At 48.2% G+C, this 19965-nt stretch overlaps 1 protein-coding gene across 1 annotated transcript in view; it reads left to right on the forward strand.

The window, feature by feature from the left end:
* The first annotated feature begins 623 nt into the window (after positions 1-623).
* SCML4 (sex comb on midleg-like 4 (Drosophila)) overlaps positions 624-19965 on the forward strand; it is an 88796-nt gene continuing 69454 nt past the window's right edge. The window contains exon 1 of the mRNA XM_005883824.2: positions 624-872. The gene's annotated coding sequence lies outside the window, so the exon portion shown is untranslated. The remainder of the gene's footprint in view (positions 873-19965) is intronic.

Raw genomic sequence — 19965 nt, forward strand, 5'->3', positions numbered from 1 at the left:
CGCACTTACACACACACACCTGGAACCCAGGTCCAGGCGCTGTTGCAATGAGGTGACAAAGGTGTTGTATGCGGCTGTAGAGTTACTACGTCTGACTACGGGGTGTTACCTCTGTGTGCACACTCCTCTGCACACACACATCCTCTCCTGAACAATGATGACATGAGAATATTTCTTTTTCTTTTATTTGTCTAAAGTCAAATATTTACTCCTTCCGCTCACCAGTATCTCGTAAGCCCGGCGCTAGCCCACACTGCTGCAGGGCTGGGACAAAGAGATGATGTTACAGTCTGGTTTCTATGGCAACAGAGGAGGGGTAATGAAAATCGAAATGTTGGAAACACCCCTTCTGACAATTGTGACATAATTCAGTTTATTACAAGGACGTAACTACCAGAGAAGCAGAAGTGTCATTACCTTGCAGCTCATGTCGGCAAAAAGCTACACTGCACATTTCTCTTAGTTGGGCTGCTGAGAGGAAGGAAACATGAAACACACACACACACACACACACACACACACACACACACGCATGCCTCGCGTTCTCTGCATGTAAAATGTGTGTGTTCTTTAAAAGCCAGCGGTTGGCTGGTTTTCCGGACATGATGTGGTTGAAGCTGTCATCGTAATGGAAATTCATTGCTGTAGCTATGGTAAATCGAGTTTCTGCCTGTGCTGAATGCATTAGTCTAATGAGATGTGTGCAGCCGGAGAGCAGGGCTGCTGGAGACTAACTGTGAGCTACTAACACCCGGGTGGACGCTTAGCTTTTGCAGTACCCGGTTTGCATGTACCGAAAGTCTTCTGCCTTCTGAGTCAACCTTCCCGGCCTGGTAAAGAACCTGACCAGGGCTCTGGTGAACCCGCTGTAGGTAAGGGAGACACACACTCGGAGGGTGTGCCGTGGACACGGGGTTCTGCTCTTTCCGCCGTCAGCACGACGGGTTACCTGGCTCAGCTGGTCTGGGTGGCGTGCTCCCCCTCGGGCACTGCATGAATGTTCTGCACTGAAACCACGGAGGGCGGCAGGTAACTTTAGTGCCTTCTCCTCAAAATACAATGTTTGATTTCTCAATCAGATCTCGGGGGGAAGACGGAGCATAGAATCATATAGTTGATAAATTTAGGGTATATACATGTTCACTACTCTTTAACTCTGCATTTAAATATGTAGAAAGTTGTCTTTCCCCCGAAATGTGAACTCAAATAAATGGTTAGCTATTTTTGAAATGATGATTTTTGCTTTGTTTTTTAATAAAAAACATTTCAGTTTGTCTTGGGATAAAAATATTTACCTAATATTTAATGTTTAAAATCAGTGTGTTGTGAAGAGGTGAGAGTGGTGTTTTAAATTAAATTTTATTTTTTGTATACCAGATGGGATGTTTTACGGGTTTTGTGCTGGTGTTTCCGAATTTCCCAGGATAGATGAGAATACTATTTATTGCTAGTTGCTGGTGCTGGTTAGTTTTTTGGGAAAAAGAAAACACAGGTGACTATGGCTGGTCAGGAGCAGTTTTCCCAAATTCAAATACACAGAGTCACCTCTTTCCCAGGTGGGGACGTTGTGTGACTTGAACCCGATTCCACATGTCCCTCCTGCTGGCACGAGGCTCCCTCCCAGGTTTCGGGCTGAGCAGGAGGGGACCGGGAAGAGGGCGAGGTGCCAGCTTCGTGGAAGTCGCTGGACCGATATTTGAGGGACTGGTCAGAGTTCTCCCCGCTCCTTGTAACAGTCACCGAGGGGCGGCTCCAGGCGGGCTGTGTTCTGGGTCCGTCCTCAAGAGGTTACCGTCAGTCGCGTTCTGAGAAGGTGGCTTGTTGGTGGGGCTCAGCCTCTGTGGCTTGAGAAAGGAATCCAGGTGCTTCCGAATGGAGATGTTGGTTGTCTACTCTATTTTCCTTCCTTTGCAACCAGAGGGAGCATTTTTAAAGAGAGACATAGTTCTTTTCTTCCCCAAGACTCTTTTCTTTGTAAATAAAACAATATTTGGAGTGGAAGCATTAACAATAACTGTCAGGGAATCCACAGCTCGGTCAAGCGGAGTCCTGTGGTGGGTGTTGCTTGGAGAACCAGCCTAAGAAAATAAGGCGGGTGTTTGAGGAAGAGCTGGACGGAGATGACCTAGGAAAGCAGGAGTGGTCCAACAAACGCAAGTAAAAGGTTAGCATGGAACCGTCAGGGAAGTGTTTAGGTTGTTTCAAAATCAATACTTTTTAAACATATTTGTGGCATCGTTTAAAAAACCGGAATGTGTTTTCTTTAGCTCTTTAGATTGTGTGTGTGGAGGGGCTCCGATATTTTGGTGAATTTATCCATCTGCTTGATTTGTGGAATTAGAAGAAAATGGCAAATCCCACAAAAACGCAGTTCTTTGATGTTTAGCATGTTTACATTTCTTCCCTGTGCCACCAAAACTACTTTCCTTTTGCTGCCAAAAGTGAAAATAAATAAATAAGTAAGTAAAAATGGATGTGTGGTAAGGGGAAGGAAAACAACGAGAAAAACAAGAGGAGCCTGCTTTCCGCCCCTTCGTGCCTTGTCTGCTTCTGGTGTGTTTCCAGGCGGCGAGCAGCAGGTGCAGTTTCACTTTCTGGTTCCTGGCGCCCGGGGCCCCCTCCCGCAGCAGGTCAGACCCGCAGACCCGCAGACCCGCAGGCCCGCTGTGGCCAACGAGAAATGACGACTTTTAAACATGTTAAATAGCACGTTCACTATACAGATGAAGCGATGCCTCAAAGTGCAAGGGTAGGAAATGTTTAAACTTTTAAGTGATGTGAACATCAGACTGCATCCACGCTCGCAGGGAGTGGTGGCTTTTATTTGGTTAGTCTCCGTTTTGGATCTCAAATTCTTCAACACGTTCAAGAACTACATGACTAAAGTTCCCTTAAATCCAAACGAGGGGTGCTCCGAGAGAAGCGACCTGTCCGGACATTCGGGGAGTTAGACGTTAGAGTGTTTTGCAAGTCCTTTTACAGTTTGCGTGCCGGGTGGACACATCATACCTCTGTATTCTTGCCTCTTAAGACCTGGGAGAGCCAGCACTGGGTGCGGGCAGAGGTGGGGCCGCAGCTGGGAAGTCGCTCCCTGGGGCCCGGGCAGAGCTCCGCGGGAGGAGCTCACCCCAGCCTGCACCCTGGGAGCCTCAGCATCACACTGGCACCCAGGTGCGCTCAGCGCAATCCACGCGTCCTGAGGAGAGCAGGAGGCGACACTGGCCCCGTGGGGCTGCCCCCAGTTCTGTCCCGTGCCGCCCCTCTTTCCCCTGCCTCCTGCTTTTGTTCAGGGATGCCATGGGAAAGAAGGAGAAAAGACGAGGACAGACTCTCCCCATCTATTTATCAAAGAGCATAAAATTCAGCCCAGCATTTTGAAGAAGAGGTTTCTGAAAGCCGGGCCATTTGCCGTGAGCACACATTTCTTTATTTGCGTGGGCAAATTTGACTTGTCTAGGAATGAGTTTTGATTGAGTGCCTCCTTGGACACCTTCTTAATTCTGTGATTTCCCAAAAGGCTAGTGTGAGCTTTACCTGTTTTTATGATTTCTGTTGCCTTCAAGGGCAGACAGGTGAGGAGAAACCAGGGGATTAAAAACAGCCCCTGGGAGAAAACACAAATGGTATGGTGCATAAATAATGTAACAGAAGCCACTACTGTGTCTAGTAAATTACTCTAAATTTTAATTAATAAGTCACAAAACCCACACCATGAGCTTTAAAAATTACCCCTTTATCAATAAGGTGATAATGAACTTGCTCTGGAATTAGCCGTTCTCTCAGCCCCGGGCAGTGTGCAGCCTCGGAAGTTGTCTGGAATGCTGCCAATTTTAAACAATCGGTCTTCTGGCAAACTTACTGGATTTTAATTCGAACATCTATTGTGACACTTTCCGACAAGGTTCAAAGACCATTGGGATCACCCGAGTCACGGTAGAATTTCCGAGATGTTAGGATTGCGTTTAAATCTGTTGCTTTCTCTTTCTTTATTTTCCTTTTCTCCCCCCCCCCCAAACAAAACAAAACACAGCAACAACAAAGCTTTGCATTTGCAACAGCGCCTCGCTCTAGTCTGGGCTATAAATTTCTGCTAGAATCGCTGCTGTGTCGCTGTGGCGACTCCTGCGTTTGTTGATACACGTATACCAAGTTCCAGGGCTTTGGCTGCAAGCCCACCAGGTCCTAAGTGTTGTTGTTTTTTTATTGTTGTTGCATTTGACTCAGTTTTAGTTCTGGCCAAGGTTCATTCCGTAGCATTTCTGCAAACTCCCACCGCAGTTTGTCCGATGCCAAGATTGAGATGGAGACTTGAAGCAGAGGAGCTGCAGGGCAGAAGGACCATCCATATCAGACGCACTCAGGACTGTTTGAAATTCGCCTTGTTCTGATCTCCACACCCTAATGTCCAGAGGGGTACAGGAGCATTGGGCATTTCGGAGCAGCCTGCTCCACAATGATCTCTCTCTCTCTCTCTCTCTCTCTCTCTCTCTCTCTCCCCCCCTGTCACTGGTGGGTGGCATTCAGGGCAGCCTGATGAGGGGCACTGCTATTTGGCCACAGTGCGCCGTGTCTGGAAGGCGAGTGGTGATGAGGTGCAGTCAATCTTCAGTAGTCAGAGCTCTCTCCCCTCCCTCTGGTTTTCAAATGTTAGCCTTGGTGGCTCTTGCTTCTCTCAGCCAAGAGACCTGGCCAGGCTGGGGTGCTGGTGACAAGGCTGTGCTGGGTTAGCTGGCAGGTCTGACAGTCAAGAACATCCCTGCCTCAGGAGGGTGGGATGGAGAGGAGCAGCAAGCAGGACTTGCGTGTTCTGGAATCAATGAAAATGTGTCCATCAGGAGAGGCACTCTGCCACCATTGAGGAGATAAAGCACCTCCCACTTCTCACAACTGTTACTCCGTGGACTACTGTTTTAGGACAGAAAGGAATTTATTCCCCTGTGGCTGTTCTCGGTTGTACTAAGCTGAAAAGTCGCTCCACGGAGCCTGTGGGACACCCTGGAGTCATGGGGATATATTCTGAGACCCACACCGCGAGCGTCCCCGGGGTTGCCACTGTCACTGTTGGACCAGTTGTGTTTTAGAGAATCTGGTGGCACAAAACCATTTAAACTCCTCCCTCCCTCCCACCAACGCAGACACATTCTACAGACATTTTTGTTTGTGGGGAGGCAGATGCGCATTTCTTTTTCGGCAGCTGCATTTATTGGTCAGATAGATGGAACGTAGTCCCGGAGTTGCTGATCTTCAAAAGCGAAGGCAGTCTCCTGCAGCCGGCCGTGCCCTTCGAGGAAGGGGCCGGGCTGACCAGGAGTGGCCCCACCTTCTACGTAAGGATTATGACCCAGAAGCACAGGAGCGGAGTTAGCCAATAGGAGGAAATGAACGGCCAGGGAAAAACAGTGTCAACGCTGTGCTTTGAAAGGAGGTGAGGTCTGGTTAGCCCCATGATGGTGACTCCACTTTTGGGAGCTAAATATTTGTTAACAAAAGCCTTTGCCCTCTTTTTCTTTCTGTGCTGCTCATTACAGAGCAAAAGCCCCCATTCTTTCAAGACAAAACGTATGACTCCCAAGTAATCCTAAAGAAACATGCAGCCCTCTGTGAAGATGGGCACCAAACCTGGAAACAAGAGCTGAGCTGGGCAGAGCAAAGAATTACCCTGGTTGGGTCCCAGTCCAACCCTTGAGAAAGGCACTGAACAAAGAGGTGCTGGGCTAAAGCTCAGAGGAGAGAGAGTGTGCTCCATCCCCCTTCCACAAGGGGGCCTGGCCGTGGCTCCTTCCTATACCCTCTGCAGGCCACAAAGGACTCAGTGAGAGCCAACTGTAGCCCGCGGCTGTCACCTTTTAGCTCTTATGGGTCTTTTCCTCTTGGATTGAAGGAAAGGTTTTCAGTTTCTCCTTTCACATTTGTCCACAAGTCATCCTGGGGCATCACTGATGAGAAAATCGGGTCGAACACCAAGCGGTGTTTTTCCCTGGTGTTCGGCGCCAGGCCCACCCATCAGGCCGGTGGTAACGCCCAGCAGTGTGTTGTGGAGTAAATGGATGCAGCCTTCGAGGCTCTCTGGGGCTGGCCTCAGGATTTTAATCCTGTCCTGACAGGCAACTGTGGCCTTGGTGAATGAGGAGAGGAAGAACTGAAAAGAGAAACACAGATGAAAGCCAATTCCAGGGCATTAGGGCTTTCTGTTTGGGAAGACAGGATTTGGAGGTCATGTAACTTAAACAATTTCTTTGGGCCTAACCGTTTCTATCCGATCACAAGCTCATTCTTTATGGCTTTCCAAAAAAGAGGCTGACCGTTCTCCTTCACAGCCCTTTAGGATTTAGTACCCTCACTACTGGGAAATGATGGTGGTATCAAGGCGTAACCAAATAAATAGCCATTAGGATATGCTGTTTATCCTAAAGAGTATAACTCAAGGACATCATTGGGTTTATTGATCAGCACAGAACTCCACTGTGGGAATATATTTCTGTCATTATTCAGCCTTCAGGATCCTGGGGTCATAGGTTCATGCTGTTGCCATTGTTGCCTGTACTGGAGAGTTTGCCATGAGATTTGGGGTTCAATCCAATCATCTGTGTATTTCCCCTTATATGGGGAACTCTCCCTTTCAGATGCTAGAAGATGCTCAAGCATGTTTGATTATGTCACTTTAACAGCTCATTTGCAAAAACGCTTCAAGTGGAAAGCTGTAGATAGCTTTAGATTTTGGTGCACAAATTACGAACAAAGCATGGGAATGGTGAAAGAAAAACACACCCAACTTGTTCTAATGTCTGAAATCACCACCCACAATGTGATAATATAGCTCTTATTTTGGGTGTTGGTAACATAATTAAGTACTTAACATCAATAATGAGGGCAAACTGTATGGTGGGGTTATTTTGGTGCCCATGTGGAAACGGTTAATTGGTCCCACAGTGAGAAGCTGTACAATGTGTGTTGCCTTAATGAGACCAGGTGAGTATAAACTCTTTCCAGGGAATTGAGTTAGAAACTCAAGTTGGTGTGTGATATATGTGGCAATGTGTGGGGCCAATGCTGTGTGGTGGCATAGAGGAGTGGTCAGTTCTCCCTGTTGCCCTCCCTTTTAGTTAGAAGTTGTTTAGCAAGAACCCAGTAAAGAAGAACACAGCAGAGTTAGGAAAAGGGACATTCAGAAAAGTTTGTCTTGTACTTTTTTTCCTTGGAATCAGCCCAAATTTCTGCAAAGGTCAAGTGCTAAGAAATTGGGTTCTTATTAATTGGCCTGAGACCAGAGTAATGTGGAATAAATTAGAAGTATAATCATTTAAAAAATATATATTTCTGGGCACAAGATAAGTTTTTATGACTCTATTTGACATTTTCATGCCAGAAGAAAAAAAAATTTCTATGCGGCCAAAGACTTAGCTGGTCCTTGTAGATTTCAAACAGTGGACAAGTGTGGGTCTCATGACTTCCTGGACAAAGTTAAAGAAACCCAAAGTTAAGGAAACACTTTTGCCAAGATTTTTCTGTATTCTGCTTGTGTACTTAGTAGATTGGTCAGTTTCCAGGGGTTTTCTCTCTCATTCCTGAGAATACAGATTTAGGGCAGGTTGGGAGAATTTACACTGGGACCATGGAGCCACTGACGTCCCAGACCATTTTCCAGCTGCTTACCCCTTTGCGAAAGCTGGAAGGTGCAAATACTAGCCAAAGGAATGAGCTTGAAGCAAAAACGCGTGACATTTGACGGGAAGAGTAAAAAGCAAAAGCCTCTACTCTGAGAAACGGTCTCTAAGTGAGTCTCAGATTCCTAGATTGAATGGGTTTTGAAGGCTCTCTGGGATGTGAAGGCTCTCTCCCAGGGCAAGCCTCCAGCGCTTCTTCAAAGGATGCGGACAGCACAGCCTCCCTCCTCAGGAGGCAGCCCCTTTCATTGTTGGAAGCTCCAGCAGTTAGCAAGGCCACCTTTCCCTGCAGAACTTTCCCCAGCTTCCTCCTCCAGTAACTTCCTCCTCTGAGGATGTCCTTTTGTCCTTGGAGCTACACAGAATAAACATAAATGGAGCAGCATGGATTTCAAGTGGCAAAAGCCAGTTCCAAGGCTACCAGTGTGACCCAGGACAAGTATGGTGGCCACCCTGGGCCTCCCTCCCCTCCTCTCCTCCATGGGATGGTATTCCTGTCAGTCCCCACTGCTGAGGCCCAGTGCCTTGGATGCAGCAAGTGCCTAATAAATGTTTGTTGAATGAACGAATGAACGAATGGTTAAAGGAGAGATCATGTCAGCATGGTGGAGGCAGCACGGTGTTGCGGGGAGAGCTGCACACTCTTTGTGTTACCCCCACTTTATTAGATCATAGGGTTAACATTTCAGAAGTGGTTGGGAAGGTCACATCGGGTAACGTATGTAAAGTACAAAGGACATAGTCTATGGAAAAGGGCTTTGCAAACTGTAAAGCGCTGTACAATGATCATAAATAACATGCTCCCATTTATTGAGCATCCTAGGCTCAGGGCTGTGAGGGAAGCACTAGACAGGCTGTATCTTATTTATCTGATTTAATCCATACAGGAAGTCCAGATGGGAGGGGCTATTTTTTCCTCCATTGTACAGTTAGGGAAACTGAGGCTTCGTTACACAACGTGTCAAGGGTCACATGGCCGCGTGAAGTTTGCCGAGTCTTTCCTTTGGTTTTAAAACACCGATGGGGCTTCCGTGTCTTTCACCTGTGAGGCCTGAGGAGAAAGAGCTCTTTCATGCCCGCGAGCCGAGCCAGCTGCTCCCGCCGGCCTCGCGGGGCTGTTCCCAGGCCCAGCCGGTTCCAGAAAGGAAATGATTCCCTGGTGTTTCCACTTGGAAAGACATTTTTGATCCACAGCAAACTTCTTTTAAAGCGGTAGGCCTTGGTCCTGCCAGACTCCACCCTCATTTTTATTACAAATGTTGTTTAACTCCCTGTTTCCAATCCTGAAGTGAAGTTCCCAGATAACATAACCCATTCACACCCATCATGTAAGAGAAATCAGTGTCATGTCATAACTGGACTATAAAGATTACACAAGGCCCACCCACAGTGGGGGAGGTGACACTGCTTCAGTCAGTCTACCGATCCAAATGTGAGTCTCAGGAGCACCCCCCAGACACACTCAGAACCACGGCCCAGGCAAGTGGACACATAAAGTTAACCATCAGAGGTGATGTCCGGACAAATGCTGCACAGGTTGTATCTAAGGGTCTGCAGTTTGGTAAACACTCCTTTGAGCCCCAGGCTGTCCCTGTCTCTGGCCTGAGGATTTGGAGCTGAAATCTGGGTGGTATTGTTCCGTTCATCAGGATTGTGATCCTCTGAGTCCTTCCCATCATTTCTCCTGAGAAAGTTATCCTTCAGCTTTCAGAGCAGCTTTTTAGAGCAGGTCCCTGTGTGACTCTAATTCTGGGGAAGGTTGAGCCACCTTTCAGATTTCCAGCTGCCCTCTCTGGAGTGGCCGTTCCCCAGCCTCCCTCAGCTGGCCGCTGGTTCCCGCCAGTGCCCTGGGCTTCCCACAGTTCGGCAGCTGCAGTTCAGGGTCCCTGCTGGCTCCCACACAGCATCACACGTCACAGCAAGCTTGGTCCTCTAGTGAGAAAACGTCTGCCCTGGAAGTCAGGGTCCTTCGACACCCTGTCTCACTGATGTTAAGTCTGGCTCAGTGGTGACAAGGAGCTCAGCTGTGATGTATACGCTATGACATCATCGGAGCTATGATAGCCCATGTCTCATGGCCGTGAAGGCAGCTGGACGTTTCCATGTCCCACCGGGGCCCTGCTTGTCTGGATGATGTCGTGTGCCACCATCGATTTCACGAACCCACTTTCTACTCTCTGAATTTGTGTCCAGACTGTCCCCAGAAGTAGGATAAAAATCTTTAGAACAACAGTTTTATCTGTTTGGCCTCTTTGACCTGAAGTGTTACTGCAGAACAGAAAGTCAGCGATGGGTGCCTCAGGGGGATTGAAGGAGACACAACCAATGGCTTTCAATTGGGGCAGTTCATACAAAGTGCTGCAATCCAGCACGGCCAGGTGTCCGAGGGGATGGAGGCCTCCGCCTGGGACGGGGGAGTCGTGTAGGTCTCAGAGGAAGCGGAAGGTGGACTCGGAAATAATACGAGACACAAAAAGAAGCACAACATGCAGCAGAGAAAACCACGTTCACAAAACAAGTTGTGTTTATTTTGATCACATATTTATAGAAACAAGACAGCAGTGATCTGTTTCCTGCACTAGAGGAGAAAATGTGTTCTTAGTGCCTGCACTCGTGTGCTAGGGGCGCCATAATAAAACACCAGAGGCTGGGTGGCTTAAAAAACAAAAATTTATTTTCTACCAGTTCTGGAGGCGAGCGGTCCAAGCTATTTGGTTTTTCCTGAGGCCTCTCTCCTGAGCTTGTAAATGGTTCCTTGCTGTGTCCTCACACGACCTTTCCTCTGCGTGTTTGCACCCTGGTCTCTCCCTCTTCCTCTTATACCTATTGGATCAGGGCCCTACCCTGTGACCTCATTTAACCTTGATTGCCTCTATAAAGGCCCTGTCTCCAAGTACAGTCACACTGCTCGTTAAGCCTTCAACATGTGAATCTTGGGGGTACACAATTTATTGCATAACAGTGCTTATCTTCAGATTTCATCTAACAGCGTTCATGTACTTCCCTGTAAACTGTCAGTGGTGAATGTGCCTCATCATGGTCTCCTATGACTTAGCAAACGCCGACATTCCTTTCCATGTTAGGTCAGTCACATTTCTGCTGGACTTGCTCCAGATGGCCAAGGAATGTTCTTCACAAAGGTTCCAGCTCTCCCCCTGGGGCAGAGGAGGTGATCGGATGTCTCCAAATCCCTTTTAAATGGCAACTGAAATCTCCCCTTCTCTCCTCCCCCGCAGCAGTGCAAGTTCACAAAGTCCATACAATGATGAAACCCAACAAGGAGGGTTGTACTGGTAGAGTTAGTCTCCACCCCGAGCTTATGCTGCTGACAGAGCTTCACCTGTGCCTTCTATGCACCTACCCCTCCAGTGACCCCCACGCACCCCCCCTCCCCGGTGGTCAGGGACATCCCAAAATGCTTTGTGCAGCAGTTGGCAGAGGGAGTCTTGAGGATACAGATTCTGAGTGAAATGTATTAATCTTATTATCATCCTTTAACTAGATTTTCTTGAACTTTTCAATTTTGAATTTTCCTCTAAGTCCTGAGAGATCAACCTGCTGAAAATGAATAACAATTATTGTGGCCTGAGTTTTAAAACTGATGTTCAGATGCACCTTTTCCGTGATGTGGTTAACAAACTTCATTGCAAGGAAACTGAGGTACCATAAGTTAAATATCTTGCTTCAGATCAAGTTAGAATAAAAACCTTGCATTCTTGACTCATTGGCCAAAGCCATTGTCTACTGACCTGTAACGTGTTCCTAGAACCCCCAGTTTGAGGACAGGCAGTATGTGATGCTTGAGCATGGAGAAGGTTGAACAAACATTGCTTTTAACATAGAACTCACTCTCCTTACTCATACTTGATGGTGTGAATTGACTTTGACTTTGGCCTGTCACAGTTTTGGCTGACATCGCAGGTATTGAGAGAAAGCACCAGGAGGGTCACCGTGGCTCTCCAGAGGTTGTCTTGGGCCTTTGTTGGTGGCTTTCTTTACCCACACCCCACCCAATGCCCCTGACTGAAGATTTCCAGAGGATTCTGGGTCCTGAGTGGCAGGCAGTGTAGGGAAGGCCCCAGTGAGAGGTTGTGAGAGCGAGTGCCCTTGGCTTTGGGTTCCTCCCCTGATAGTGATGGCATTAAGATTGTTGTGCAAGCCTCCAGGGCAGGGGCCCATGCCCCAGGTGGCTAGCACCAGCGCTCTCCTTAGCCAGGAATGGCCTCTGCTTGTTAACTGCCCCTCCCCCCAACCAGGTGAGCGTGGGGCCCGGCATAGCAAGGAGCTCTCCAGGTTTTCTGGATGGATTAGCGATATATGGACAGGAGCAGGTGATTATGTGAAGGGGTTATGTACCCAAAGGCTTGCTTGGCTAGCTACCCGAGTTCCAGGTTGAAATTTCAACTTGGACATCTCCATCTACATGTTTCATAGGCACCCTAAACTCATTTTCAAAATCAGACCCATCATTTGCATGCTTCCCCACATCTTCTCGTTTTTCCTTTATTCTGTCTTCATGCAAACTGCGTTCTCAGCTATTCAAAATAACAGTTTCAGAATCCCCAACTCTCCTAATGCCATGCCTTTAACTTGAAAACCAAGTCCCAATAGAGCAGTGGTTCTCACCTTCTGGCCCTTTAAATACAGTTCCTCATGTTGTGACCCAATCATAAAATTATTTTCGTTGCTACTTCATAACTGTAATGTTGCTACTGTTATGAATCGTAATGTAAATATCTGATATGCAGGATGGTCTTAGGTGACCCCTATGAAAGGGTCGTTCGACCGCCAAAGGGGTCGAGACCCACAGGTTGAGAACCGCTGTAATAGAGGCTACTTCCAAGAGTTTCCTGCACGTCACTTCTTTCTCCCTCCACCCCCTGCTGCCCTTGTTCCAGCCTTTCTCAGCCCCTTCACTGGATCATAGCCACGGCCTTCAGCCCTGCCTCTCTGCCTGCAGTCCCCACTGCATGCACCCACCTCATGCACTGCGCCAAGGTCATCTCTGTAAGACACAGATCCCTCTAGTCCAGCAGTGGGCAAACTATGGCCCGCGGGCCGGATCCGGCCCATTTGAAATGAATAAAAAAAAAAACAAAAAAAGACCGTACCCTTTTATGTAATGATGTTTACTTTGAATTTATATTAGTTCACACAAACACTCCATCCATGCTTTTGTTCCGGCCCTCCGGTCCAGTTTAAGAACCCACTGTGGCCCTCGAGTCAAAAAGTTTGCCCACCCCTGCTCTAGTCACTCAACTGCTTAAATATCTCAGAGAGATTCCATTGCTTACATCAACGGTTGCCAAATGTTTGGACAGTGTTCTTCATTATAAACAACTTCTTCAGGGCACATCTCCAATACATATATATTCATAATTATATACATACAAATATTAGTGCATCATATATATTATAAACATATGGAAAAGCAGAAATAAGAAAAGGCCACAGGAGGTTTTTGCCTTTCCCATACATTCACACAGCTTCTGCATTTTTTCACTTTTGATCTCTGTGCCCTGGAATTATCTTCCCTCAGTTCTCCAGGTGATAAGATTCTGCGTGCTTTTCAAGACATCACTTACACATGACTCCCCTGACCCCGATTCACACAGACGTCCTCTATGGCCCCTCTTTATAGGGCATTTAGATCCTTAACCTTCTCTTGCTGAATGACTCGTGGAAGAAGAAGGGAGGTATCAGTGTATGTCCATGTGGTTGCCAAGAACAAAATTTTAACACTAATATATCTTTCCTTCCCAGTCAAACATTCCAAAGAGGTGGGGTTTTTTGTTTTGTTTTGTTTTTGTCTTCATTCAAACTTCTATTACTCTAAGTAAAATATGTCTCCTGCAATGAGTGTGGAAGCAGGCAGCCAGACAGACACAAAGTGGGAAGGGAATCATTGAGGGAGACGGCAAAAGGAAACTTAATTCTGATAACAAGCAATTAGGCTAATGTGATTTACAACATCACTACAGGTGAAGTTTGTGTTTGTTTCCCCCTCAGACTGGATTTAATTTATGGAAATGCTGTAGCTTAACTTTTTTTTTTTCTTTAGTAAACTAAGATAATGGAACTGTTCTTTGAAACAACCTAGTCATTTTATGGTAGCATAAATGGAAGATAATTACAGTTTGAGAGAATGTCTCCATCCAGGGCCAGACCCCATGGCTTGTCTTGGGGGTGGGGAGGAGTTGCTGTGAGCACAAACTGCAAAGTTTATGGGTGCCACGTGGGGAGATGGCAAGCATAGCTGAGGAGAGAGCTTAACTCACTTGTTAGATTTTCCAACCAGTGTCCTACAGGGAACTGTGCAAATAAACATGACAATAACATCGTAATGGGTTAAGAAAGGCTGACACAGCGTTTTATTAATTTGCATTCAGCATTAGCAGGGAGCCTTGCAACCCCTGGGCAATGGGACGGGAGCATATTGGTTGGACTACAGGCGTTTTAATTACAGGTCCTGGGAATATCTCTGTGTCAAGGCAGCTGAGTGAGACCTGGCCCCCCAACATTTACCCAAGGCATGCTTTCCTCCTTGCCCTCAGCAGCCATTAAAAGGTCTTACTGGAGGCAGGGGGCTGGGAGAAGGGAAGAAAATGTTTCTTAGAAGAGCAGGGCCCCTGGTAGGCTGGCGTCCAATACCAATTAGCTCCTCAGCTGTCAGCACCAGAGGCCTTGTTTTACAAAGCTTGACAGAAAGGGCTTAACCCCATGATGGATCTCCAAGCATTTTTTAAAAGGCTCTTTTTACTCTTGTTACCTTTTCATAATTTGGCTTAAATACAATGCAAAAATAAAGACATCATAAATCAAAAGCTGTTAGCACACACAGCCCCCGAAATTTATGGGTATTAAGCAGAAAATGCTTAGAAACATTTCACCACATAATTTTCCAATCCCCTAAGACTCATTTAAATTTCCTCCCCTCCCTCCTGATTGCTAATGAAGATCACTGGCTGTCAGCTATGCATGCCTAGGAGCACCTGGGCCCCAGGGTGCAGGGACAACTCTTTACCACGGAACAAGCTGGTTGGTGGCTATGGGGTGGAGAGGAGAGCTCTGCCCACCTACCAACACCACTGGACAAAGAGCCAAAGAGAAAGACATGGCAACTGCCCGCAGGCCAGTGATGTGGCCTTGGACGTGACAGAGTCCATCCGCAGTGAGCTTCCTCCCCATTTCTTTCACCTTTCGCCTGGGCTGGGAGGGTGGGCGTCCGTGGGAGATGGTGGGAGTAATTGGAGGTAAGGGACCCACTGCCAGGCCAGGGTGGGGACTTCATACTCAGAGCCGGCCATCCCTGTGACGCTTCAGGAAAGCGAGAGCTGGCGTTGGAGGCCTGTGCTACATCCTGGAGGACAATGTGCAGAAGGGTGGGCCCTCCAGATGGTCGGCATCAAGGAGCGGAACCTCCCAGGTTAGGCCCTGGATGGCGGTCATCGGGCTCACTATGCCAGTGAGGTAGAAACCAATTGGTGGTGTTACTTACATTTGTTCATGAACTTGACGAGTAATTATTGAGCGCCTCTAGTGGGAGAGGCACATGGAATGACTTTCCTGGCCCTGCAGTTAGACAGAGTCAGGGGAGAGTGTCCACACGGGCCAGGGCTGGACTCCTGCCCTTCAAGGCTCACCTTAGGGGAGCCTCTGCCCTTCTCCCGCCTATGTGCTTCCTCTCGGAGGGCCACTCAGGTCTGTACCTCCAACCTCTGCTCCCTTAGGCTGGGGTTTAACTATCTTGTCTCTCTCTCTCTCTCTCTCTCTCTCTCTCTCTCTCTCTCTTCTCCTCACTTAGGGCAAACTCTGTTGGTGTCCAGGCAGCCCAGGGTTTGAATTCCAGCCCCGCCACTGCCTAGGTGGCAAAATCACCTCTTTTCATCTCTCTGAGCCTCAGCTTTCCCACTTAAAATGCAGACAACACTTATATGACAGGTTGCTACGAGGAGCAAATGAGCTAAGATGTGTCCAGCGCTTTGTCTATTGCCTGGCCCCCAGGGAGAACGCCATAAACGGAAGCTATTCGGTGATATCCCTCAGCACATGGGTTGTCAGCTGAGCCCCTGCACATTGTCAGGGACAAAATCCCTTTTGGACCATCTGTGCTTCCTGAGTTGAGATGGGGCCCTCTTATGTTGAAAGCTGCTTCGGGAAAACTCCAGAAGGCAGTAGGCACAGACTCTCCGTGATGTCACCTGGCCATGGGATAAATCTTTTTTTTTAAATTATTGTTTAAAATATTACATGAGTCTCCTTTTCCCCCCATTGACCTCTTCCCCAACACCCCCTCCCCAAGCCCAAGCCCTCACCCCCGCCCCCTCATGGGATAAATCTTGTTTCATTCAACAAGGAAAGCAAAGCAAAGCAGGGGCATCTCTTTAGTTTCTTCTGAGGCTGATGGGAATACAGAGACCCAGACTCCTGACGGTGGCCTCCTCCGTGTGAATCCGGGGCTGTCCTGCTCTGGCCCCCACTGCTCCTGGTTCTCCCAGGAGATAATGTCTGTCACTTTCCATTCCCTTGTCCTTAGTATACAGTGAGGCCTTGACTTACGAGTTTAATTCGTTCCGTGACCGAGCTCGTAACTCAAATTACTCGTATGTCAAATCAATTTTCACCATTACAATGAATTGAATGCTGGGCTGATGTTGTGGCATTCACTGTGACATTCGCTGCGCCAACTAGCGGTGGGGTATCTGAAGCTGGCTCGTAACCCGAATTTTAGCTCACAACTCAAAGCAAAAAATCGGCCGAGAGACGGCTCATATCTCGAAAAACTCATTAGTCGGGACACTCGTAAGTCAAGGCCCCACTGTAATTGGGAGTATTATATTTCAGGCTGACTTCTCCTCAGGTCTCACTGCCAGTATTACAGCTGACATGTGCTCGTAGGTCCAAGGGCCCATAAACTAACTCATCACAGATGTGAGACTTTGCGTCACTCTTTGCTAAGTTGGGAAATTTATAGCTTAGAAGAACATAGTCAAGTTGAAAATGTGACATTGGCTGGGTCTGGGCATAACTGGGGTCTTCAGGTAGGGTCTGGTAGCTTTCATCTTACAGAAACATCGGGGCCTATAAAATCAGTCCAGGGTCCCAGCTGTAAGGTGTTGTATTAAACATTCCTGCCGTGGCCACCATCCCTTGCCTTTTAAAAGTGATTGTCTTGTGGGATTCTAGTGATGTAAAAATGGACAGGGGCCCAGTTGGTCCCATCAACAATTAATTAATTAATTAATTAATCCACTCGACATATGCTTGCTCAGTATCAACTGTATGTTCATCCCTGTGAAAGGGCTGGGGGATAGCAAGGTAGTTCCTGCCTATGGGAAGCTTTCCATCTGGTCGGGAGTGTGGAGAAGGAGCCAGGCGAGTCCCACCAAGTCCCTGTTCCCTGAGAGGGAGCGGCAGGGAGTGCCCACCAAGTGCCCATGATGTAGGTGGGGAGCGGCCCTCTGCTGGACAAGGTGGGGAGGGTGTCTTGTCAAGGAAATGCCCTCTAAGCCACCTGGAGGGATGACTGGAGTGTGCCAGGGCCAGAGGGAGGTGGGAAAGGATTCTGTGCAGGACAGTGCTGTCTGCGGACCAGTGGGAGCTGCCTGGGTCAGACTGCAGAGAGGTGGGGGAGAAAGGTAGGCCAAAGCGAGTCTCACCTACTCCTCCTCTAGAAACATTAAGGCATATTTTTCCACGCGGAGGGCACAGGTCAATCCGGAGGACAGAGGTAAGGCCAGGGGAGAGATGTTTCTGGGAGGCAGAGCTCAGCTCAAGATTAGGAAGAAGTCACGCTCAGTCATGTCCAGCACTGCACGTGCTTCTACTCCCAGTGTGCAAGCAGGAACCAGGGCCTGTGGGGGTAGTGAGCGTGGGTCTGTGCCTCCTCTGCAAATATAGAGAGAATTCACAAATGGGCTGAGGAGGGGATGAACTTGATTCCCAGCCCACCCCCACCCCAGGTCACCTCATCCTGCTCAATTGGCCTGTGCTGGCTCTCACACAGGGAGAGAGCAGGGCTTACACCCAGACATGGGCTGGTGTCTGGCTCAGCTCTGGGCTGCCTTGAGAACCCCAATTTTGCTACACTTTTCTCTTTCGAGGCATAGAAAAAATAGGACAACTGGATGATATTCCCTGCTAGCAAGAGTTTGGAGAGCTAGCTAATTTTAAAAAGTAAATGGATGTGGGTACACATATCCATAGGTATGAAATAAAGTGTTGTGTTCTGATCCCAACTGTGAGGTCTACTTAGAATGCTCGAGCAACATATTGCGATTGGGATTTGGCTCACGTTCTCTTCTGTCCCCTCTGGACTCCCCTTTGGACATCTTGCATCTGAAAGGCTGAAATTAAAATTGAAGAGCAAAGCCCTGGGCCACCTTGGCTTCCCATGGGGCCTGGCCTCAGACCAGGTGGGCATTCTGCCATGACTTAATTTTGTAGCAAGCTGTTGAGGGTTATTTATTTATTTTTAAATTATTTTTTGAGTTATACAAGTTGTACATACACATACGCATGTTTAAAATGAAAATTAGCAAATTAGTACAGAACCCGCGTAGCTGTGCTCTCAACACGGCAGCCAGAGAGAGCCTTTTACATGTGAGCCACATCACTTCCCTGCTCAGCTCAGGAATGGGCGGTGGCCCCGCACCTCACTCAGGGGGAGAACCAGTGCTCCTAAGTGCCTATAGGGCACTAAGAGCCCCCCTTCTCTCTCTCACCTCGTCTCCCTCCCCTGTGCCCAGTCTCCTGGCCTCCCCTGTGCCCAGTCTCCTGGCCTCCCCTGTGCCCAGTCTCCTGGCCTCCATACTGCCCGGAATACACCAAATGCACACCCACAGCAGGGCTCGCCCTTGCCGCTTCCTCTGCCTGTCACTCACGCAGCCCTGTGTCTCACTCTCGAATTTCCTTCAGGCCTCTGCTTAAGTATCCTTTGCAGGGAGGGGGAACCTTTTTCTGGGCCATTTGGATGTTTATAACATCATTCGCTTAATAGAATTCACTTCATATAAATTGATGTCGCTATGAAAAGCTCCTAGATCTATTGAATTTCGAGTCCTGCCTGCGGTTGTCTTGGCAGGGCCAGGCCACGGGCTTTCACGTGCGGCCTGCAGGCTGGACGTCCCCCACCCCTGCCTCAGAGCGAGGCCTTCCCACCATCAGTCTACAAGAGCACCTCTGCTGTCCTCAGTTATCTCCCTCAGACTAATCCATCTGTAGCATGTGTCACCCCCGGCTAGTTACGCAGTGTTTGCTTATTGTCTGTCTCTCCCCCTGGAATCTGAGTGCCATGAGAGCAGTGACTTTCTGTTATTGTTGATACTATAGTCTTGGTGTCTGGAACACTGGCCCATAGTAGCACTGAGCACTTAACACTTGTTGAATAAATGAATGGGTCACTGAAGATTATAATAAAAAGTAAGAACTTCTCTCTCCACCCTTTAATGTGCTCTCTCACCCCCATTCCACATTTCTCAGTTCTTAGCTCTGTAACAGCGTATCCCTCTGAAATGTTTCTTTGCATCTGCAAGAATACCTAGAGGCTTCTGTGTCCAGGTAGGACATAGAAGGATGCGAAAGACTTTTGGTCCTGGGAAGCAATAAGAAAAAGCTGGAAAAATAAACAGTTCTTTTCCACGGCACTGGCGAAAAGTGATGGATACAAACAAACCTTGATGAACTATGTTTCTGAGAGAAATGAGCAGGGGAGAACTTGAGCTCCCACACCTGGGGAATGGGCAGGTAGTGGTAGATGCAGGAGTGGGGATCTCCCCAAGGAGATGCTCCGTGAGCCGTCTGGAAGGCTGACTTTGAGTGCACCAGACCCGAGAGGGAGGTGGGGCAGGGATTGCAGGAGTGGGGAGCAGTGTGAGCTGTCTGGGGACCAGTGACAGTGGGACCCGGGTCTGGGATGGAGGAGTGGACATGCATGTGACAGTGGGTGCAGCTAGGGAGGGACTGGAATCTGGAACACCCTTGGGTTCAGTCAGAAGACATAAAAACACACCAGAAATTTGAATAGGGCAGATTTAATATAAAGAATTGCTAACTACAAAAGGTAGATAGCTGCTGAAAGCAGTAGCGGAGAGCTCTAACTTGGTAACTACAGAGAACAGCAATGATCCCTGAAGCTGGAGGAAAAGGAGGTAGTGAGGAAACTGAGTCAGACCTCTGTGGGGACAGCGTGGACACGCGTTGGAGAGTCTGCTGCCCGACCAGAGAACCGCCGGCCTCTCCCAGCAACGTTGCCAGGACCCCTGCAGCCAGAGCCACTTGCCACCAACTAGGAACGCTAAAC

Source organism: Myotis brandtii, unplaced genomic scaffold, assembly GCF_000412655.1.
Source record: "Myotis brandtii unplaced genomic scaffold, ASM41265v1 scaffold8, whole genome shotgun sequence".
Taxonomy (NCBI): domain Eukaryota; kingdom Metazoa; phylum Chordata; class Mammalia; order Chiroptera; family Vespertilionidae; genus Myotis; species Myotis brandtii.